General features: G+C 37.1%; 1 long non-coding RNA gene across 2 annotated transcripts; it reads left to right on the top strand.

Annotated features, from left to right (window-relative positions):
- The first annotated feature begins 21,540 nt into the window (after positions 1–21,540).
- Positions 21,541–25,092, top strand: LOC137853111 (uncharacterized). Of its 2 annotated transcripts, none has more exons than XR_011094248.1 (3): positions 21,541–21,624; positions 21,951–22,108; positions 24,198–25,092. It is a non-coding gene; the product is annotated as an uncharacterized lncRNA (long non-coding RNA). The 2 variants fall into 2 exon arrangements; XR_011094249.1 differs by lacking the exon at positions 21,541–21,624 and adding an exon at positions 21,644–21,837.
- Positions 25,093–25,377: the final 285 nt, after the last annotated feature.

Here is a 25,377-nt window from a genome sequence, read left to right as displayed (position 1 = left end):
CACAAGGACAAAGGTGGGAGGAAAGGCCACATGCTCCTAGCCCCATTGCCAGCTTCTCTCACTTAAAAGCTAATCTAGTGAATTATGGGAGATTAAAGGATTACAATTCGTAATATTAATATAAATCAGAGATGAGGAAATGTAAACAGCCAGGGAAAAAGCACTGGGGAGAAAACAAGACTGAAAGTGCAAAAAGGAAAATAGGCCAAGAATAAATTTGCATCTTAAATTCTGCTGAAGTTAGTCTATTAATAAGTAGACAAATCTGTCAAATCTGCTCATCTGAATGGAGAGTTTTATATCAGGCTACAGTTCCCCAGCAGAAATTAACACAGGCTCTGCAGGGATAAAGGCAGTGAAAGCCCCGTGCAAATGGAGTCGGCAGCTCTCTGCCAGCAGCAGCTCTTGATTCCTGTTCCTGAGAGGCAGCACGGCTGATAGCTGTGCAGGCTGTCCTGGTTTGACACTGGCAAATACACCGCTCTTAAGCCAAATCAGTTGTGTGCAAACTAGGAGGAGACATCTTGGAAAGACTCCTTCTGCCTGCACCCATATGGGAACAGCCATTGAAGTGATTGCAATGGAAATTAAATGTGTGAAGTACAGGTTAATCTTGTTGGTTTGATTTTTTTAGGGAGCTCTTGGGTGCATTTTTCCCAAAGTGCTGGAGGTGTGCTATTAGACATTCTTTCATTAAAGAGATACTTTTCTAATTTGACAGGTGAGAAATAAAGGCTGAACAACCTGTGCACAGAAAAGACATTAAAACAAACAACACCCATGCATAAGACTAACCTAGCTGTAATGATATTTCTTAAATGCTATGACTGCTAGGGCATGAACCATGACTTGCAAATTGTCTTGGATGATTCTGCTGTGTCCTTGCTTTTCCAGTTATTTATTATCAATGTTTTCTTTCCTGGATGGCTACCCTTAAAGTAGAACATTGAGCCATCCCTCCCAGAAACCTCTCCCAGCAATAACAGACCAGCTAGAATTACCCAAATCTCCTTTCCACAATGAATCATCTGAGGTGCAATAGATTGACAATTCTCTTTCAGATTAGATTTTAGACTTTTGCTCCTTATTTCCCAACACTGGAAGAAGGTTTCTGTCTTGATGCTGACATCAAGACACTTGACACTTCAGTGACTGACTTCACCAGTCATAAATAGGCCAGATTCTGATACTTAGAGCATGGCTTAAGTTGAGGCATCTGCTGCTATTTGAAGGACTATGGACTATCCCACCTGGTGCAGACCTGATGGTACAGAAGGACACAGATCACTGGGGGACCTTTATCTGTCCTGCTCGTACCATCAAATCTTCTGGGATACTGCAGTGTATCACAAATGTTACTGGGTGCCTATTTCTAGGCAATTGAGTCAAATCCCTACAACTCAACTGAATTCAAGATTAAGAGATGTACATTTAGGTGGCTAGATTAGGTGTCTTTATGGACACTAAGAGCATAAACTTCAATTAGACAGAAGAGGTCTTGTCAATTCTATCAGGGTTACAGAAACTTGCAAAGAGCTACAAAGGGTTTGGAGGAGAAGGTGTATGAAGAGCAGCTGAGGTCACTTGATTTGTTCAGCCTGCAGAAGAGAAAACTGAGGGGAGACCTCATCGCAATCTACAGCTTCTTCACAAGGGGACCAGAGGAGCAGGCACTGATCTTTGCTCTCTCATGACGAATGATAGAATCTAGGAAATGTCTTGAAGTTGCGACAGGGGTGGCTCAGGCTGGATATCAGGAAAAGGTTCTTCACCGAGAGGGTGGTCAGTCACTGGAAGAGGCTCCCCAGGGAAGTGATAACGGCACCAAACTTGCCGGAGTTCAAGAAGCATTTGGACAACGCTCTCAGACTCATGGTCTCATTTTCTGGGTGGTCCTCTGGGGACCCAGGAGTTGGACTCCATGATCCTTATGGGTCCCTTCCAACTTGGGATATTATATAGTTCTACAATTCTGTGATTCTATCTGCGGAGCCTAAAAAGCAATTCAGCTGGCCAGTGTTGGGTCTTAGTTTGAGGATTTGCATACAGATTGTGGGCATCACTGGATATTCCTCAGATGAATATCCTCCTTCCTTTTCTATATAGTCAATGAAGAAAAAATGGCAACTATAGAGGTCATTTAACCTATTTTGGTTGACTGTTTCTGGACAAGATTGTTTGCAACCTAGAAATGTCTTACCATTGTCTTTGTCAAGAGTCCATAAGAATATTTCAAAGGCAGATAAGTACAGAATGGATATCTGGATTTAGGCAAAATGAATCCCACACTTTTAGTCATGCTGATTTTTATCTTATTTTGTAGTCATCCTATATGAATCAAGGTTATCTGCTAAAGACACAACACAATATTTTGCAGGCAGTTAGGTGCTCATTCTTTTGCTCCAAGATAGACTGATATAAACCAATTTCAAACCAGAAACTGAACAAACATTTTTACTGCAGTATTAATTTAGGACTAATAAGCTTTAACAATTGGCAAAGGAGGATGCAGCACTGTGCTAGCATACTCCTAAGACTTGCTGTTTGGAGCTGGCTTGCACCCAGGTCCTTTGCTCACAGGGAGGACCAATTTGTTTCAGACTAAAACAAAGATTATCTAGATGTACCAAAAAGTGAGTATATTCAAACTCCAGTGTTAGATTTAGTGAAAAGGTGAAATTGTTTTGAAGGTTGCAGTCTTGTAACCGAAGGTCATTGTTTGATCCTTCTAACTTGTAATTCTTCAAGGGAGATATCAACACAAATGAGAATGTTACAACATAGAGAGTTTTATTATGTTTTATTGCTCTTGAAAACAGAAATCAAAATGTTAATGAGGCATTTAAAAGCTTTTGAAGATTTGGATCTTACCCTTTTTTGATATAATACAGATTTTCTTCATCAGGCAATAGCTTGTATTTATTCCCCCCAAAACTGTAATTCAAGGTCAAATATTTGCAGTTTATCCTGTGGAGAACAATAAGCAAGTATTACCATAACAGTACTGTTTTAATACTTCTGTTGCTACAGAATCTGATCAATAATGAAGCATTTAATAAGTGGAGAGAAAGACACATAATGCAGATCTATTTTTGAAAAACTGAAATTTTGTGTGCAGACTGAAAAAACAGATAACAATGGACAAAACCTACAGAATATTACCAGCTGGCATTATACCCATTAAGTGCAGCAGTTTAAGTATTTGGAGTCTTGCAAAATGCATGATTATAATATAAACATTTTTTTTTTGCAGTGATACCTTAAAACAGAAAAGCATTTTTGCATCAATAAAAAGATCTAACTATGACATATGTCAGAAGAAATATATGTGCTTCAATGAGCTACTAATGCAAGTTCCAATCACCATAGTCTCAGGAGAAACAATCTCATTTAAAAGTTGGCAGTCAATTAGAATTGTACTCTCTTCTTTTTAGTCTCCCCTAATTTAATATATAACAATAAAAACATTTGGAAATAATTAGATTCCAAATAACAATTAATATTGTACCTTGTGACAAAGATGTAGTCATTGAAATCAAGTATTTAGTGCTTTTAATGAAATGTGATTATAGTTTTCATATTTAAGTTCTGTAGCCTCCATCCAAAGAAAATCAGTAATGCACTCTGTACGTTATGATGTGTAATGTAGGTAGCACTTAGGTAGCTGTAAGAGCATCCCCCCTGTGTTAAAATTGTGATTATACAATCATTATTTTTTAGTGAATACTTACATCTGCATATTAACTGTGCTTTATAGTAACTGCCCAGAACCACTTAATTAGAAATAGCCATATCCAGCAGAGGCAGCTATATTGTCATTTGTATGCACAAATGCCATATTTACAGCATTTGCACAATATTTTAACAATTATGCAAATGAATTATGAAATTATATATTAGGTCAACACATACTTCGAGACTATAATGAGGAAGTGTAATTTGAAAATGGTATTGTGTGTCTTGCAGGTATTTGTGACTCCTCTAAATCCACTAGGAAGACGTGAAGTTAGAATGATAAGTTACTTGTGGAATTCTGCAAATGTCTGTGTATATTAATGAGTAAATTACTTTCTTTTGCAGTCAGTTGATCTTGGGGAGATTGGTTTCCTTGCAGAAGTTTCAGTTAGACAACACTATCCCCACTACGATGGGCCACATTTACTGTTAGTACTAGAATAGAAACGGAAGCCTGTTATTCTCTTATCCCTTCGAGGGATCCAACAGAAATCTTTGTCTATGTAATGTTCAAACACTATCAGTCAATAGTTGCTGTCACAGTAGAAATTACTCCACTTGCATTCTGGCATACTTTTGTTGACACTGATCATCATTCATTCCCTCAAATGAGGATTCAGAACTTCTAATAATACAGAGCATGAAGATTAATGAAATTAGCACAAAAAAAGTCTACAATTGGCATTTGTTAATAAAAACAAGGTATTTAGCATTGCCCATACCAAGGGGAAGATGGATATTATTAGGGGAACTGGATGATTGTGAGAACTGGAGTACCACAAAAGAAATAAAATTCAGTAAAACAAAGTAAATGTTTGTATCCTTATGGACCAAGTATTTCTTCCATTAGGTAGAAGTTTATTAGTCAGAAATAATAAAAAGTAAAAGGACCTAGGTGTCTTATTCAGTCACTGGATGACTGCAAGCCACTAATGTGAAACAGGTGTGAAAAAGGCAAATGCAAATCTTGTCTGTTTTCAGAAAATGTTGAGATAATGCTGCATTCTACAGACCTCCTGAGACCTCAGTTAGATCATCATAATCCATAATTAAGAAAGACCAGTTCTAACTGAAATACAAATGAGTAAAGACCAATCCAGTGATATTATAAATGGAGAACCTGTCTTTAAATGAAGCGAGATAGAGTTTGGCTTAGGAAAATTAAGCCTAGATGTAATATGGTTTATTGGTCTAAGTATACTGACATCTATGCTCCAGGGAAACCCAAGCACTAAATAGGCTAACGGTGGATAAAAAACAAAACAAAACAAAACAAACAAATAAATAAATAAACAGTTATTAATAGACTTTGAGGGCTGTAAATTTCAAGATGAGTATCTATACCTCAGGGAAGTCCTGGAACAGCTTTTGGAATAAGTGAAATTAGAGGTAGGACAATGGAGTTTGTCTTTTTTAAATGAAGTTTGATTGATTTATGCAAGTAGCTACTCAACTACCTCTTGAATATATAAAGAAATTCAGTTTGGTGACCCAATAACTATTTTCTAGATTTTGCTCCCATGAGGAACTAGTTGCTACAACACAGAAGCTACCTAAAATGAGCCTTACTGATTAATATCAGTTATTTTGTCTCCCTTTTGATTGTTTAATGCTTGTTGAAAGATATCTGGATTCAAATCTAATGAAGCATTCAGGATATTTTACTAATCTAGTATAGCTTCCTATTAGATTCACTATACATTTCTCTGGGAATTAAGGAACCTAAACAGATCTCAGGAGCTTGAGTTCATGATGGTAACTGTGTCACAGACAATTCAGGAAAAGGGGAAGATAAGAATATGTAGAGGATGATCACATGTAGGCCAAAGCAATATTGTCCAAAATAAGATTTTTTATCTGCTTTGGAGAGCTGTAGGCCAGAAAAGACCACTAGTTTGACCTCCACTGTATGGCAGACCATTAAAATATCAAAGGTATTAACCCCAGTAACAAGTATTGCACTTAACTAATGTGTGTGGCTATCACATAAATTCTACAAGGGCATCCACTCTTGATTTGAAGACATCAAGAAATGGTAAATTCATCAATTTTACTGGTAGTTTGTTCCAGTGATTAATCACGCCCAGTGTAAAAAAAATGTGTATTGCATTTCTAATTGGAATTTGTCTGTGAAATTAAAGAGCCATTTTATATCTGGTATTTCCTCCCGGCAGAGGTTTATGTATTCTGCAATGAAGCCAATGTTTAAGCTCTGTCTATATGGCATTCTGGCATCATCCCGGAGTGATGAGACTTATCAGAGTGAGACTAAGGCATATGTCATTCCTTTCCCATCACCCACACTCTGACTTATATGTAAAAAATCTGGGCTTCCTAGCTGCATGAAAAACATGGATCCCTGTGTTTGGACTACCAGAAAATCTGAACTCTGTGGCATCATCTTCTCTCAGGAGGTAGATTATATGCAATCAAAGTCTTTTTTGGTCTTAAGATAAACATCTTTCACCATACTGTTTTTTGTCCTGAAAAGAATTTTGTGACCTTTTGCAGCAGATTGTCCAGGATTTGTGTTACTTTAAAGCTTATTTTATATTAGTATTTTATATTATATTCCTCTACCAGTCTCACCAATACCATGACCCTGGTGAGAACCATTTTCCTGATCTTTATTAACGCATTCAAAATTTACTCTTTTTATTTTTTGTCCCATAACTGCAACTGAAGGTCAGATTCAACTACTTATCTCTTACGACCCCACCTCTGTTTTTTTTTTTGTTTGTTTGTTTGTTTTCTTTTCTCCTAGAATATAGTTCCTTTTCTCTTGGTGTGGTGGTTATTCAATATCCTAATAAATCCTAATTAATGTTGTGGTTCCAAGGTCATATGTCATCAAACAGTATCCATAAATTTTAGATGCTTCATGACCTGGAAAATTTATTTCCAGGAGGAATTTGGATAGTTTTTGGCTTTATTTTACTATAGTGCTGAAAAATAAACAGGGAAAAAGAGGAAAAATACTTGTTCGTTAAAAAAAAAAAAAAAGAAATCCATCATATTTTTGGCCAACTTTCTTTAATTTCTTTGACCAATATTAGCAGTAACTAAGAGATCATGAGGACTGAATTATTGTACCCAGAAGACAAACAGTGGAGTGGAACAGCATAGTGGTTCCCCTTCCCGGCTACATTTTAGCAACAGACACTGAAAGCTGAGTTGAGTAGGCATAAATACCAAGTGCTTTTGCGGTGCCCTGGTGTGTTCATTCTGCAATATATGTGATATCTGTAATATCTGTGAGATGCACAGGACTGTCTCTGGTAAACCAAAGCAGACAGCATTATGCTTAGTAACTGAATGACTGGATCTAGTAATGTATGTGTGTAGTCAGGTCTTTCAAATAGACAGCTGAAACGCACATATTGTTATGCACATAAAGTGCAGGCTACAGTTTAGTAGCAGTGGGTGATCTTCACACATACCTTAGATATTATGATAGACGAGTGCTTGATAAAATGTTGACTGTGTACTAAAAAGAAATAACTTAAAAAGCAATATCTTTTTCTGCTACCAGATTTTTAGAAGTAAATCCTCATCCATCATTAAGTAGGACTATATGCCCAACATTGATTTAAATAGCCCTGTTATTAGTAAATTATTATTTTGTCTTTACATGATTATCCTAAAACAGAGATAGATTTTGCTCATAGTACCTCAGAAATTATACTATAAAGCTAGGAAATACAGTGAAGGGTGAAATGTATGACTCCTAGGATGGAATGACTTCCCTGCAAAGAGCAACTAAGATTTGTCTATCTTCAACTTTTCAGTCTAGAAGAGACTGCTACTGAAGGACATAAAATAATGAACAATAAGGAGAGTCAATAAGATATCATTACTTACTACCTCCTCTGGTATAGGAAGAACTAGGGGTCACCTACTAAAGCTATTGGGTGGCAGATTCAAATCAAAGCAATTTTTCTTACCAAATGCAATTAGATATAGAGAGCTTGACCAGTGGATATTGCAGATACCACAAGTTTTACACAGTCTTCTATGAAAACTGAGCAAAAGAGCATTACACTGAAGCTATGAACTACACAGAGACTGTACAGTTCTCAGGAAATATCAGAGCCTGAGAATATATTATAGAAATATAAAGTTCATTCTTATTCTGTTTCTATAATCTTTCCTAGGCGTTTGTGTGTGTTCTTTTTATAATGCCCTATGTAAAAGAGACTTTGTTATGGATCAAAAGCCTAGAGCATCATAAGACATCATCAACAGAACCTGAAAAAATTAAAATGTGATGCAGTTCAATAGAGCACTTGCATGCATGCCTAGTTTGATTTCATTGAACCTTAAGTTTATGCTTAATTGCTTTCTGCAGTAGAAAAGAAAAAATCTATCTGCTTAACTCTTTCAAGGAACTAGAGTATGTTTTTATACAACACAGCAAACTACAGGCCTCTTTAAATAAAGAGCCTGCATTGAGAAAGTGTATTTCACATGCAGGGAATCACAGATGTTGAGAATGCTAAATTAGAGCTTCCATGGAACAGAATAGAGAAAGAAGACATTTGAATGAGATTAGCTATTTTTATTAATATCAGCTATAAGAAATAACATATTCCTGTATCAGCCACATTAGATATGTGTTCAGACTATGTTACAAAACCTCAGTTCTGTTGGACAAAAGGTATGAATCTTTAAAGGTACACTAAAGATATACATCATCTAACAACACACCTGTGGGAGCTCCTAGCACATTAACTTGCTCTGCATTGAGCAGTAATGTGGCACTAATCTTACCAGGGAGACAATCAAACACTACTTAAAGTTTCATCCTTGCCAAGGAGAACCTCTTTTGTGCAGGTTGAGTTGTAATTTTGCCACCAGACATTGGGAAAAATAAGGAAATAGTTTCAACCACATGCAGTGAGAATTAAAGCTGTGTATCAACTGTAATCGCTTATTAATTATTATTGGGGCATTAAATGATCCAGGGCTGGAGGAACCTCAGGAGATGCAGGTTCTTGCTGGAAATTGATCTTATGATGGGTTTCCATATGCTTTATGTCTAGTTTTCAGGTCCTTCCAGATGTTCAGATAAAATTCCTTTAGAATTCACATCAGTTATCTGAGCACAGATATTTAGTACCATTTGGACACAATCGCAGAGTGAGCAGATATGTCACAGGAAATTGGATCTCATGATCCATGACATTTGGAGGTTGTGTGGATGCTGTAGGGTAACTCAAACAGCAATAAAATGCTGAATGCAGTATTCCAGGTGGGGTCTCATGAGGGCAGAGTAAAGGGTAAGAATCACCTCTCTTAACTCACTGGTCACGTTTCTTTTGATATTTTTTTAATTATGCATAGGTGCCTGGACATCCTCAACTATCTAAATTGTTTTCAAAAACAGATGGGAAAAGGTCTTCTGGAAAACTCATTCCCTAATGAGACAGCTTGTGAAGTTGAGTAAAATACTTCAAGGCACCTCAGAGGTCATGAGATGTCTGTGTGTATGTAGGTGAATTGTTCCTCCAGCATTTCTTTCAGGGAAAGCTGAATGACCATCTTGGCTACTACTTTTAATAGAGGTATTGTCTTAACATAGGCGTCTAGTTTCAGTTTAGGCCTTACAGGATACATCAGGTGCCCAGATGCCTCTTCAGAAGGACACAAGTCTGTAGATCCTGTGTCAGCTTCTGGTAACCCTTGGTCTTCTTGAATACTGCTAGATGCCTATGTGTGAGCAACTGAACTGAATCTGAGATCTCCACTGAACAAAATAGATGCTTATAGATCACCTCAGGTATTGGCATCTATGTATGAGCATCACATTTAGATGTTTTGTGGTACATCTGGATTGCCTGAACACATGTATCTAGTGCCACTTAGACACCTGGGCTATTTCAGCTGGCCTGTAGCTGATGCAGCTACCATGGGCAATGTTAGCTGGTTGTGGCATTGTAGCCAACGCTTGTGGACATCTCAGCTAAACTAGGGTCCACAGGTGGCCATGGACTACCATTTCAATTGAAGCTCATACTTAATTTCCAGTTGAATTATTAATTGGTTTCTTTACCTGCTTTGTACCATTCTCTTAATTTATATAACTCACTGTCGTGCCTTTGATTATCTGACTGATACCTTGATTTCAAGCTGTTTAAGCTTTGTCAATCCTTTCAAGACTACTTGCCACCATGTCTCTCTAGTTATGAAGGGCTTCTGTCCAAGTTCACTAGGCTTTTTTTGCCACTTTTTATTTTTGTTGTTGTTAATAATGATTCCTTCATTTTATAGCTCTGCTCACTGAAACTATCTTCCATCTTTTTCTCTTTATCAGTTTTTTCTTTATCAAATCTAAAACAGCTGTGTTCCTAGTTAAAGTTCCATGTTCCTAACACATTCCAAGAACTATAAGGATCACTGATGTCTCATCACAGCTGTAGGCCCCACACTATTTTACCAGAAATAGCCCCTTGGAAGTGACAATTAATTTCCATGTCACCCCCATACAGAAGAAAATAAATGATCTGGAAATAGGTCTGTTCTTTTCATCTTCACTCAGAAGTTCTCAATAGCTCTGCCTCTCATCCCTTCCTGAACTTCAGAGCAAACATTCTTTTCATGCAAGGTAAAAACCTCTTTTTTTTCTTGTTTACTTACTACACTTCAAATCTTATTACAGCAAAGGGGAAAATATATTCTGTGTGAAGCCTAGATTTATTGTTAGGCTAACTTATAATCTTTACAGTGTAGTAAAAGGGTTATTATTAGTCCAGTTACAATGATGTTAACATTTATAGGCCAAATGATCTAATTACTACAGAAGAATGTCATTAATGCTGTCAAAATTATTACATATAAACTTCCTATTATCTTTTTTTTTTTTTTTTTTTTTTTCTGGACTTGTTCTCATCCTTCCAATGCCCCTTAGATCCCGAGGCTGGCAGTGTCAGTTAATCTCAAGAATGGCAAGGAGGGAAATGCAACTGTTTGTCAGAGTCCCAGATTTCTTGCTAAGAAGAGTATGATACAGATCATGAGGGTTTGTCTTCCGTTTTGCATTTTCTTGGAGTTATTTTTAAATGTTTGCTAACACAGTGTGTGTATCCAGCCTTTCCTCACTGGCTCCCAGCTAAAGTTTGTATATCTTTAGCAATAGCTATTAATTAAAGTTATGCAGTAGTCTCACCCTTCCCCCAGGTCTATTTTAGACCTTTAATATATATAGTATTCACAGAGCTAAGTTAAATCTAGTTAGGCAGTAGCTACAGATATTCAATTGCTTTTGCACTTTTAGAGAAGAGCAACAAAGGTGGTGAATGGATTAGAAAACAAGATGTATGAGGTGGGGCCAGGGGAACTGGGGCTGTTTAGTCTGGAGAAGATGAGGCTGAGGGGAGACCATGGCTGCCTGAAGGGAGGCTTCAGGGTGGAGGGTGTCCTTTTTTCTCAGATGGCAAGTGATAGAACATGAGGAAATGTGGATATCAGAAAGAATTTCTTCACAAAAGGTGGTTAGGCATTGGAACGGGCTGCCCAGTGATGGGATGGAGTCCCCAACCCTGGAGATATTTAAGAAACTTGTGAATGTGGCACTTAGGGACATAGTTTAGTGGTGGATTTGGTACGTAGGTGGATGGCTGGACTTGATGATCTTCAGGGTCTTTCCAACCTAAATGATTCTCTGATTCTCTACTTGATCATTTGATAATCCCCATTACTGCTAAAACAATCAAAAATCAGCTCAGGGCAACACAAATTCAGAAAAATGTTGAGACCTGCAGTGTAAGGTCAATGCAAAGCCCATGGCCTATGCTAATAATGGCAAAATCAAGTTCACAGTGCTACACATTCTCTTACTGCAGTAAGTTACACTAACTAGATTTTAAGCAAGATACTTGCTTGTACCAGAGGAAAACAGACTGCATGGATCCCAGAACCTAGCTAATTGCAATAAAAATAAATAAATTAATGAAATGTAGTTACCCTAGCTGATATATTAAACAAATGATATTTCACCTTCTCTGGTGCCCTGGTGATCCTTTGATTGTACAAGGACTCCTGAGGTCATTCCTCCTTAGGTAGGCTGTCACAGCAGATGTCAGCATCCTGGATATCCCCCATGAACTGCAGAACCTGATGATGCTGATTTCTTCCTCACCCTTACATTTGTTTGAGTCTAGTTTCATACAGCTGCTGTAAGAGTCTACTTATTCCTTCTTCATTGGTCTGCAGTTGTACATTATGCCTGAGTTTTGTTGTATATCATATTCTACCAAAGGATTACAATATATGGTATATTTGCTTCTTTCATAAATGTTGGTTGAAGATAAATGTCAGATCACAATTTACATAACAAAGAGTCATCTTCTCAGGCTATATATCCTAGTGTAGGAATTTTTAATTAGGTCAAAGCTTGGGTGCCCTGGTGTTTCCACCAATGAACAGCACTAGGGTAAAACAGTTACTCAGGCAATTGTAACATCTGGCTCATCAAGTGGATCCTTACACCAGAGAAACCTAGACACAGATATTCACATGCAGAGATCTGTCACCACTGGGGTCATCCTAGGATATGAGACATCTACACAAACGGTCTATGATGTGCCATGAGGGTTATAGGAAACCCATGTCCTTTTGGAGCATCAGCCAGAAGTCAAGCAAGAGCTTGTGGAGTGTCAGGTAATCCTATATACCCATACACTGACAATTGAATCAAGCCACTTACATTTGGGAATGTAACTCTTATCTAAACGTATCCATGTAGAACCACCTGAGATGTCCTAGAGTATTCAGGACATCTATATGGGGACACCACAACATTCTGCTAGACAGGAAACTCCAGGAAATCTCAGATAGCACGAGATACTTCTGTTTAGGCAACTGAGTCAAGCCCTGGGTCTCTGAAGTTGATTCCCATCTTAAATGACAGTTTTATCTACATTAGTACTCTGATAATGTTCACAAATGTATCAGCATGCTTTAAGCTAATATTTAGACCCTAGTTAATTAAAAACAGCTTTTTAATCAAGAACTTTCCTCATTTCCTCTTTATGAATGTTAATATGATTTTGTAAATCATTCATTTTTATCAGTGTCATGCCAATGCCAAGGCTTTTAAAAAGGCTTCATGCCGAAGTAGTTTAGGCATACAGAGTAGTGTATGCTGTGATAAGATTCACATAGAAAGCAATTCCATTATGAATTATTTTCTGCAAGGATTTTAAGCCTGCAGGCTGCACTTACAGATAAAACAGGATCTTGGAACTGACTGAGTAGCATCTAATCTGAAGTATCCTTTTATTCTGTCCTAATAGCGTTGTTCTAAAATATTTCTTATTTTTATGGGATCTTTGTGGACAAATACTTATAAGTGCTTGAACATTTTTTTTCCTTTAATTATACAACAGGAAAAAAAAAAAAAAAAGGCCTCAAATCAAAAAATCAAATGCTGTTTCTTGATGGAATATTGTCTACAGATTTTTGTTGACCTGAAAAAAAGAAAAGCTTTGATAGAGTTCTCATTCATTCAACTTTTTACTACTATTCATCGCTTTTTAGAAACACAAAGTATGGCATAGTTTACCCCAGAAGGGAATGTGCTATAGGTGGCCCCATCAGTGTCTGGTTGGTCACCTGTACCAAGCCCAAACTTCACAACATGCTGTGGCTATTAAACTTCTGAACATGATACAATAATGACCAAATTCTTCAGAGATTATACTACACTATTTAGGTGATATATCATTAAAATGATGAGCTCTTTAGGCAGTCTTAAAAACTGTCAGTGGACTAGACTGAATATTGGAGGAATTAAAAAATACATATTTTGATCAATTCTCTGCTGTGCTAAATAATTCTACTTAGCTGATGTGGCCTCAGTACTCCACAAGTTAATTTGTTTAGAGCTAGTTCGCATATATTTACACAACACTGCATTTTGTAGCAACACCTACCTTTGAGCAAATAACCCTTAACATCCAGCCTTCCAGGTAATACACAAAGTAATTTAGCAAGGAATGAAAGCAGAACATTTTGCTTTTCTGGGTCTTTCTATGTCAAAACATTTTTAAGTTTTGATTTTCCAAAATAATGTTAGAAGATATTTCAGAACTTGAAAAGTCTTTCATCTATAAAATAATCATGTGGTATGCCAGTAAGTATGTCCTATGAATCTCAAAAGATGAAAAGTATTTTGGTAAACTGGAGTTGAAAAAGAAGTTTGAGGAGCAATTAAAGGGAAGTTACTGGTGCAAGATATAGAAAGCAGTCAAAATCTCAAAGCTGGCCTCATGTTTTTAAATTACTGCATTCATTCTAAAATAGAATGTCTTCAAAGGACAAGACATATGCTTCATACTGGGCAAATAAACCTCCTCTGCAAACCATGTACTTAAGTCAAGGGACTTAAAATCTATGTGAAAGTTATTCAATAGTTGAGGAATCATGCAGAAATGGTTATTATGAATAAATATATATATATATAAATCCTGTTCAGTAAATGATTTCACTACAACATAGCTCAAAGAGAGGGAAAGACAAAAATCATTATGATTATACCCTTTGATTTCCCAAGCAGCACTGGACACAGAATCTCAGGATCTTACTATCATTTCTGCAGGAGGTCATTTATTTAATTGAGTTTAATACCTGTATTTAGGTTTTCAGAGCTTCTGGTTTGTGAAAGATTTTCAGTCTTATAAAGTGCACTGTGCTTTTTAAATTGTTGCAATGGTAATTCTCCCTAATGTGCATAAATTCAGCTATTTCTATTTGTCTAGCTTTGATTCTAGGTGCTGCATCTTAAATATTCCTCTATTGTAATGAAGCATCTATGACCACAAGAAATATTATGTTTGTAGGTATTACAGACTGTGGTCAAATCACTGCTTAACTTCTTTAAGATTAGCTATTAGAAAAGCTTATGTTTCTCAGAGAAACCATGCTCCCATATCTGCAGTATTCAATAACTATGTTTTGCTGTTGTTTCCCCTATGCTGTGTATAATTCAGAAGCAAAATTTGTTGAATGCTTTTATTTAAGAAAGCTGCTTCAATTTGAGTATTAAAATGTGAGATGTAATCAAACGAAAATGTAATCTGTGGTATGAACTTCCATTGTGGTAGCTAATGTAGCTGTCTGTATTACTGCTTTTGCTTTAAAAAAGTAACAAAGTAGAGGTATGCATGCATACCAAGCTACCTCACACATATTCTGGGTTTCAATAGAGAAAGGGTTTCTGTAGTTGCTGAACTACAGGTTTCCAACCTATTAGCCTCTTTATCTGCCCATATGTCCACTACTATGTCCATCCAACAACAATCAGTAAAATAAGCACTGAGCATTAACTGAACTCTTCACATTGGAAATGCTTACCTCCTCCAGGAGATTTTACACGTCTAGCACACCAACAGTGATGAAAGGAAAATAAAACAGAAATTACTGGGCAGCATCCTGATCCTGCAGCATGCTGCTCTCTGCAGCAAATCTGCATGATGGTACTTTTTCTCTTGTTGCAGACTGCTGATAATGCAGCAAGAACAAAGAAATGTCGATTAGCATTTCCACTGAGAGCAGAAAATTCCATATGGATGGGTTCTCACTGCCTTTGTGGAGGAATATATACACCTATCATTGTTTATATCCAGTTTCTACCAGCACATCAGATCAAGATGATTTTTCAGCAGCAAAGTACAGAGGATTTTTTCTTTCTTTTGTAAAGAAGCAATACCAGGAACTTATAGGGGAATAAGGTAAACTGTTAGAAGTCAGTAAAGTCTTTTGTAGGAAAAAACTGTACACAGACCTTCCAGTATATACTGAAGTTCTGTTTAAGAGAACACTTTAAGCTGTACTTAATTCCTGTTTAGAGATAAAGGAGCCTTATCAGGAGCTATAAGTATACCCAGAAGGTTAATATATGCCTAAACACTCTGCTGAATAGATTGACATTAAAACTTTAACTTACAGAGAAACTTGATGCTTTTATAAAAGGTAGACTTGGAGGGAGTGTTTGCTCTGCTTTCTCTTGTATATTTATTTTGAATTCCAGTTTCTCTTGTACAGCAGTAGGCAAAAGTGTAATGTTAAACCTTCACTCCACTTAGCTGTAGTGTACTAAACAGTAAGATACTGGCACAAGCTTCACAGCCACCATCCTGGCAGTCTTTCACACTCACCTTCCTCCTGCCTTGATTTATCCAAGCAGCTTGGCAATACCAAGGTGGTATCAGTGAAAACAACATGGGCCAACAAATTTCTAGAGATTTTCCTCAGTTTAGAAGTGAGGTGCAGAGCAGCCTCAAGGATCCCAAAGGATGTGACAAGTGCTAGGCAATACCAAAAAAATAAAACTAAAAAATGGCAAGGCAGGAGTTAAAATAATTAATTGTCTGTAGTATGTAGTGTAAGGTAAGAGAGGGAAATCCAGACATGCAGACATAAGTGCCACAGGTTTAACTAGGGTATGATATGAATACAGGTATCATATTGAGAAAGAATGGGTTAAGCATGCATACAGATACTAATTTTGGCAGTAAGTCTCCAGGATCAGTTTCTTGGGAGAGAAGCATTGCATGTTCTTCTGTATTGGACATTTATATGAAACTTAGATGACAGTGACAGTGGAATGATTTTTTTTCCTGTGATGACTTGGGGAGATTGGAAAATGTCCTGACAACTGCAGTTGAAATTTTCAAAAACCTTTTTGCCTTCTTTTCATTTGAGTTTCTCCCATCCTTGTAAGCATTCACCTCCTGTCTTCTATTCCCAGTCATACACTTGAATTGCACCCATCCTCCTCATGTTCAAAAATAAAACAAAAATATGACTTGCATGTAGTTCTCTCCAGCATCTCCTTTGGCTGCTTTTTGCTATTTTCTTCTGCCCTGGGCACCTCAGAAGTAAAACAAATTTCTGGAAAGCCCCATGTGAACCTAATCCTGACTGTAAATGACCCAGCACAAGTTTGAAGGAAAACACAGTGAAGTTATATCAGCTCTTTTGAAATCCCACCCCCACAGGTGCACCAGCCTGTTATGACCATGAGAGGTTAGCCTTCTAGCTGACTTGTGGTAGAGGACTTTTCTTCATATGTCAGAAGGGAGGAGAGTTTTTTGAATATTTCTACTGGGGCCTGCAGTAGCAGCACATGGCAGCTACCATCGTTCATGGGCAATAGGGGTTGAAAATTAAATTCAGAAAATCAGACCAAATGTAGTCACAGAAAATCTCTGTCAGTAGAGTTAAGACAAATCTGCCAGGATAGAGATGTAAGGCCAAATCCTCAGTTGGTGTAAATCAGCACTGAGGCTATAACACAATTACAATCCCCTTAAAGATCTTCCTCTACTGCTGCAATAAACTTTCCTTGTTTTCTCCTTATGATTCTTCATAAGCTGAAGATAAGTTAGTTGGTGCTAACTCACTGTATATACTCATAATGTTACTTCATCTCTTCCTCTCTCAAAATTTGTAAATGGCATTATAAAATCTAAGCAATCACTATTTTTTCTTCAAGTCGAGTATATTTTGAAGGCTTGATATTGCTATGAAGACCAGAAAACATGGTACATTGTTCAGGTTACATACATGGCAACCTGCGATCTTTCTATTTCCTCATCCTAATCTTCCTCTGAGGTCTCTGAAGAAGAGAAAAAAAAAAAAAAAAAAAAAGGAAAGGAAAGAAAAAAAAAGAGCAAAACTTAGCTCTAGGCCACTAAGCTGTGTCCTTTCCACATTATATTGATTCACAGGGGGCAATGGCCACTTTTGTAGGCCTCTCAACAGTGTCTAGCAGAAAAAGAAACTCGCTTTGCAGAAATAGTTGCTGTTGCCAGAATCATCCTGAAACACAGTAAAGTAGAAAATTGGTCAATCATAGAAGTTACTTGCTCTGCTCTAGGCTTATGAGCTGTGATTCCATTTGACATCCACAGGCTCTGACAGGACTTTCCAGCATTGCTTTAAGAAAAGAAATAGAAAAAAAGGGGGGGAAAAGCCTTCCTTGCTTATGTTATCCTCACATAATAGCTTTTGAGGTAGGCCTTTCTAACTCACTGTGCTCACCAGTGTGCCAGGATATTGAAATGGGAATCTGCAGACCAAAGCAAGCTCAGTCCAAAGATCTCAACAAAAGGAATTTGAGATTCTGCTGCCATGTGAATGTTATAAAATAAGAGCTGGATATTTGGCACTCTTCTGCTGACTGTAATTTGCTGCATTTAACTAGTCTGCTGTTTGCTTCGCTGCAACCCATGGGATGCCTCTGGCTAAAACATTGCTTGTAACCTGGATTTCTATTTTATTAACCTTCCCCTTTATCTAATGACAGTCTGTCATGTTCTGGGATGCCAGAACAATGTTTGCCTGATAAGATGTCTCCTGGGAAAACAGGCAGTTATAATGGATAAAAGCATAAAAAAATGGCCAGCTTCAGCAGAAACTGCTGCTCTGTGAACCTGCCTTAATTAATATGTGCTCTACCCTTGGTGCATTTGTACTGCCACAAATGTCATTATTTTCAGTTTAAGGATGCCTGCAAAGAGGGAAGAGTTCTTCTAGAAACCTGACCTCTTCCAGATTGGTGCTGTGAAAAACAAAGTGCTCTTTGGGGAGTGGGGAAAATAGGAAAAGGGAAACTTTGCTCTAAATCTACAGCTCTCCAGATGTTTTCATTTGGACATATGTGATAACATTCTATTACCAGAACCCTGTAACCTGTCTTCATTGTGTATATTTAATATGGACAGAGAGATCTAGAGCTTTGATATCAATTATCCCTTCACCATGATTTTTTCCCTTGGATTTCCTCATTTCAGTTCATTTTGTTCCATGAACTCTTTTACAGCTCTTTGTAGTAGCGAAGAGTAATTATTCATTTGACACATTCTTTTCCTGTCCTCTCAGCCACCACTGGGCTTCTTGTTTCTGACAAACAGAATTTCCTGACCAATAAATAAGCTTTCTGAGGACAGCAGTTTGAAAAACAGGTGTGAAATGCAGTGAAAATGTCATCTACTTCAATTTAGATATGCTCCATTTCAGTGGCTAAGCCAAATTTTGATCCCCAACTCACACATAAATCTTTCTCATCTCTTTATTGAGTCCAAGTGCTTTAGGTTTTGACACGGACCATTCACTGTCCTGGAAGTATACCCTTAGGAAATCAAAGACCAGTTTATTTAGTGAATATACAACCACCATAATAGACAAAGAGTTTTCTATCAATTAAAATATGAAAATGTCTTATGTCCTTCTTGCTTCCTTGTCACTTTGTGGCTTCCCAGGAATTCACAGCAATAAGGCCATGATTTCTGAGCTATGCTATGTCATAATTCACACGAACCTTCTTATCTTTTCTGCTTTTGTGCTAGATATGTCTTTAAACAAGGAATCTCGGATGAAAATAAAATTTATTCTCTTCATATTATGTACAGTCACAGCTTCCAAAGATTTAACTTCAAATATTGACTTTTTTGTTTTTATTTTTTATTTTAACTATTTCAACAAGCAGCTGTCTGTAGTAGCCCAGATCGCATATCATTCTCTTAGTGATGAAAAGCAAGGCGCTTTTTAAGAATATCCAAATCCATTGAACATGGGCAAGTAATTGCATACAATGAGTGCTGTGTAGGACTGGTGATGGCTGTGCAAAAGCTGTTCTGTAGCAGATACAGCCTATAACATGCCACTTGTCATCTGTCAGGACATGTTAGGTAGTCTGCATGTGTGATTTGTGAAATCTCATAAAAAAGAAAAAAAAAAAAAAAAAAAGCTAAGAATCCTGTTTCCAATTAAGTTTCTATGTTCATGAGAAATACTGAGGGTGACAAAAGAGTCTGAGCACTAACGGTATCTGCCAAGATGCATATATCAGGAACTTACATACCAGTTAACTGAACAGTACATTTTTTCCCCTCTGAATTCTACATCCTTTCTGTTATCTCTGGGATTAGATTATTTGTTGGTTGCATGAGTTTGTGGGTTTTTGTTTGTTTGTTTTTAAAATGAAACAAAATATTAATCCAGAAACAGACCGTGTATTGGAAAAACTATAAAATTGAATTTCTTATCAACATCTTTCTACCCATCACTCTATTCTGGCTACATTTAGTATGTCCTTATTGTAATAAACATCTTTATTTATATATGTCCTCAATGCTCAGTAGACAATGTATGTATAGATACGACATCTCTAATTAAGTATAGACAGATAACAGCACAATGCCCTATCTGTCAGCAGTCTTTTAGGTAGATGGACCAAATGGTATTTGCTCTAACCCAAGAGTACAGCTCCCTTGGAGGCACAATGATTAGATTTTACAGCTCATTACTTAAAATCAAGAGAAATATATTGTTTGAGTAATCTGTTTGAAGCTTAATTTCTCAACATAATTAATTGTTCTTCCCCAAGAAGGGTAGGCCCACATGTTCTTTTCATTGTTATTAAACTGTTTATTGAGGTAGCTTGCATGGGAAGATCAGCTAATTATAAACAGCTGAATACTAATGTGACTTTGATAGAAGTAAGGCTTAGTGACAGAGTGCTGGCATTTTAACTGGAACTAAACTTTATCATCCTTTTTTTTTTTTTTTTTTTTTTTTAAATTCAGAGGATAAATTAAATGTCAATCTGAATGCCTGCATCTGTTACAACAGCCTATATTCAATAAAGGTAGCTAAGAAAAGCAGTCAGGAAAGAACATTATGATTCTCCAGGCTTGTCTTTGGAATTACTGTCTCTGTAATTATTTGGAAATGTTTGGTATGGTTAAGATACAGAATTTAGTCTAATACCATCTGTTGAAGGATCTCTTCCTACCTATGACCTCCCAGTACAGGAGCCACATCTATTTTCTTGAGAGATGGAAATTTGCTTTGCTCTGGGGAAATGACAATTTCCATTACCTAAGAAAATTGCCAGGTAAAGGGAAATGATCTGATGGCAGGAGCAGCAGACCTGTCACCAGCATGTCTGGGTGTCTGCATGTCTACCTGCCACTGAGCGGAACCTGATAGTAAAATATTTGCTTAAGCTATTCTCATTTCAATTTTCAAATTCTACTAAGTGTGAAATAGGGTTAGGTTTGCAATGAAGGAGGTGTCAGACTGCTAATGTTCATATTTAGATGTACACAAGGATGTAAATATAGCTTTAATAGGTTCCACTATGCTGTCCCAGGTATCTCAGGCAATGGAATAGCCATAAAAATAAAAATTACCTTCAGCACTCTTAGCTGACAGTGAAACTTGGCTGAAAAACAGAATGACAGTCTCTAGAGCTTACACAGAATGTTTCCCTGTGGTATGCTCATAGCCAGATAAAAGAGGAAAACCTGGTTAGGAAACCAAGTACTGTTACTGGGCAGATGCAACATATTTTTATGTTTTAAATTTGAATGCAAATACCTTAATATTCCTAAACAGAAACCATGTTTCTGTAATCAGCAGACAAATATCAAGCCTTTTTCTCATTTCCCTTTTTTTTTTAAAAAAAAAAAAAAAAAAAAAAGGTTAGGAAAAACCATACATGACCTTTAACAAAACAGTGATCAAACCTGGAGCAATGCTAATTCAGATACAGAATGACTGTAAAGCCCTTTACTCCTCATCACACCAAAAGCTCAGTCAGCCTAGATTGGATAGGATTGCATAAAGCCAAGGGCATTCACCTTTATTAAAAAAGACAGCCTCAGTGTAAATCTGTACATCCGTTAATAAGGTCTCAAGACAGCTGAATACTTCAGCAAACACCTAGCACTTTGTTGAGTAGGGACAGACTCGAGCACATTCTTATATAATTAAGCACATGCTTGCAGGGTTTTACTTTAATGGGACCTCCTCCCAGCCTTCATTATAAACTTGTGTTTCGGAGATGAAGCTGAAAACACAGAGGGTTAAGAGGAAAGCTTTGTAAGTGTTTGAAAAGGCAAAGTGGGAACAAAAGCATTAATGTGCACTGGGTTTTATTTCTGGCTGTTCTGCCCACAGTTTCGGTCATATGTTTGGAGAATTATTAGATGCTGTGCTGCACAGCTCCAGCCTCAGCCCAGTGATTTCTTACTTATTTCTGTTCTGTGATTTAAGAGCAAAAGTGACAACCAAAGTCCCTTTCTACACAGCTGAGTAAGCAGGCTCATGATAACTTATGAAATAAGAAAAAGGTATTTTTGATATGTCTGTAAGAATATAAAATATATTTTTTTCTTTGCTGTTCATTTCTATAACTACCATCTCAGGAATCAGAACAGGCTGGCAAGGAGTTTCCAGTGTGAAATAATTTAGTATCGTATCCTCTGTCCAGGGAGAGAGTTTGTTATTTTTTACAAACCTGAGGAGGTCTCTTCTGGCCATAGAGACATTCAGTCACAGTCTTTGAAGAACATATGTGACAAAGGTGGGTTCAAAAATATCTAAATGGTTTAAATTTGTAATCATCAGGTGTTTACTACAGTATTGTTTTTAAACGCCTGTTTTTAAATCTAGAAGAGAAGGAAATCCCTGGGGATTTTTTTTATTTTTTTATATTTTTTAATGTGATGGCCTCTTCCCTCTACCATACCAGTAGTAAGACACCGGGAAGAGTCTATTCCTGCCCTCAGATTTAGCGTGAGGGAACTGCCATTAATTAACCTGGAGACAAGAACGCTGAGGAGAGACATCATGGTTCTCTACAACTGCCTGAAGGACGGTGTCAGTCTCCTTTCCCAGGTGACAAGTTATAGGTGACATGAGGAAATGGCCTCATGTTCAGTTGAGTTGATTAGGTATCAGGAAGAGTTTCTTCATGGAGAAGGTGGTTAAGCATTGGAACAGGCTGCCCAGGGAAGTCCCCATCCCTGGAGTTACTTAAGAGATGCATGGATGTGGTACTGAGGGACATGGTCTAATGATGGGGCTCAGTAGGTCGGGTTGATGGTTGGAGTGATGATTTTGAAGGTCTTTTCCAACCCAGATGACTATGATTTTGTATTCCTTTGTGCCGTTCATATGTTGAACTTCTTGCACAAATGTCAAGTCAACCTGCAGGCCCTGAATTCCAGCAAAAGCAAAGGAAACATCTTCCAGTACTCCAAAACAACTGAAAACAAGCTGCACAAAAGAGTGCAGAGAAGTGTATTTGGAACACCAGGGAAAAACTGGAAGAATGTAGTACACAGTGTGAAATGGCATATCTCTCCATGATCAAATATGATTAAAAAAAAAAAGTCAATCTGGGACTAAATAGTAATAATAATACTGTTTCAAAATGAAACTGCACAAATAACCCGAGCTCACCTATACAAATATATACTGAAAAAAATGTGTATTCAGACAGTGTCCTTGTTTGCCAAGTCTGTAATACTCAGTTATTGCTTTATTAAATTGTGAAATTGTGCATTTGCATATGTATTTGCATACAAAAAAAAAAAAAGTATTTTAATAAAAAGATACTCTTCCTTCCATTAATACAAGTATTGAAGGGGAAGTGAGGTTTCTGTGATAAACTAGAGACTGACCCAACAAGATTTACTGTGGCCTTGTTGTTGCTCTCTTACTGTGAACTGCTTGATTTGTACATGTGAAAAAGCAATTTATCCAAGGCAGTGTGGCCTGTCTACTCCAAAGGTATTATTCATCTAGATCCCTGTATATGGATTTTGAAGTATTCCAGGCCCTGAGTAGCTTTAAACAAGTGATATTGCTTGAACACAGCTGAACTGAAAGGAGATGTCACTTTTCTTGTAGTGGTAAGTTTGACAATGGCTGTGCCTGAAGATTCAAAGGGCAGTTCAGCAACTGGATGATTACGAAAAAATAATAGAACTGTCTTTCTGAGTGCTCTCAGTTGTGAGTTCTTGAGTTGTGAGTGCTCTCAGTTGTGAGTTCAGCCAAGTGACCAGAAGGAGTTAGATGACAGTTTTAAGAGTACTGATTTCCAGAGTACAAAACCATTACCAAAACTTACAGTAATGAGATTCATCTGAAAATGGTGAAGGACTTAATAGATTTAGACCTAAACCCTTAGGTCAAGCCAAAAGTGCCCTGAGGAGAATCTTGAGCTGTGATGGGAGACAGGAGACTTTCATCTCCAGAGCTATATCAATCTTCAATCGACACTGAATTAGCAAGAACAATTCAGAAAGAAAGAGAAGGCTTTGGGGTTCTTATTGCAGCCAGTCCTCTGCGACCTTCACAAATAAAACTAGGCTGGGGAAGAAAGAAAAAAAAAAAGGTTGTGTAACAAATGCTGCGCAAGGAAAAGTGATACAATGGCTAGATTTTAGAGGACAGCACAACAGAGCTCTAGATGATTATGATGAAAAGGAATCCAGTTAAAAATAACCAGGGGACACCCAATAGAGGAGATGGGCAGCTGATGATCTCTCTACAGCTGTTGACAGTCAATATCATTATTTGCTAAAAAATAACAAGTGTTACTGCACAATGTATTTGCACAAAGAGGTTTTTTTTTCCTTTCTCCTTTCTCCTTTTTTCTTTTCCAGGGCTGGTGCTGATGGCAGTCAATATCAGATTGCTTCAGACCCTCAGCACCCAGTCTGGACATCACTGCCGCACTGTATTTGATTCATGAGAGCAAAATCTTCTGCAAAATCTTCTAAGGCCACATACTTAAATAAACAAGCAAATAAATAAATAAAAAGGAGGAGGGAACATTATAAAGTGTCACAGAGATGCTAGAAGTGTCAAGACTGGAAGGACTTTAAGTAATCCCTGAACCTGCTGCGATAAATACTAATACTCTCTAGCTTCATACAATTTATCTCCACGTGCTCAGTCCTCATACACAAAATGTTTTTTATAACAGAATGTACCAATGTTTGTCTTGCACCAAACACAATCATCTACCTGGTTAAAATTATGTTTGAGATAAAACTGTGATTCTCCTTCCCTGTAAATTGTTATAAAATGTGCTGTTAAATGTTTCAGTGATATTAATAAATGATGCTTAAGGCATTTGCAGAGAATAATAATCCAATGATTCTATGCTGTTATACTAATCATGCATACTTTTAATCTCTTCTGCAACTGTATGTGAGAAAGCAAAAGTAAATTTCTCATTTGCTTTGATCTTCAGTTAGCTTTGTAATATTGTCTGTTGAAATGACAAACACTGAGGAGTCTGATTACTATCATCCTCCAACACTTACACATCTTGAGTTGGGCTCCCTAATATATTATAAGATTATAGCAATAACAACCAAAGTAGAAGTGTTGTCTTGATTCACTTTCAGGATTTTAGAATTTATAGGTCAGATTTGTTCTTTGTTGTTCTTCTATTTAACCATGAAAACTAAAACATTCATGTTACCCCTGGATTCCAGGAACTAGAGCTGTAAAAAAAAATAATAAAAAAATAAAAATAAAATTGACACTGAAGCTGCCAATATTATACTACGTTCTTCTGTAGACTGACTCATGGGCCAGAATTGTTTGAGAGAGTGAAAGTATAGATGTACTAGCCTAGTTGCAGAAGTGCCAGAGTTTGCTTGTATAACCGTATTTAGATGAGGACATTTGAAACAAATCAAGTATATCAACAGAATGTAAGAATATCAATTTATACAAAATGGTAGTTAAGCAAAAATAAATTAACATGTGGAAGTGAACAATTGTGCTCAATTGATGTTGTGGATGAGGCAACACCAATCTCATATATTGCTG

The sequence above is a fragment of the Anas acuta genome, chromosome 3, assembly GCF_963932015.1.
Source record: "Anas acuta chromosome 3, bAnaAcu1.1, whole genome shotgun sequence".
Taxonomy (NCBI): Eukaryota; Metazoa; Chordata; class Aves; order Anseriformes; family Anatidae; genus Anas; species Anas acuta.
The sequence above is the reverse complement of the archived record's forward strand: the minus strand, read 5'-3'. Positions and strand labels throughout refer to the sequence as shown.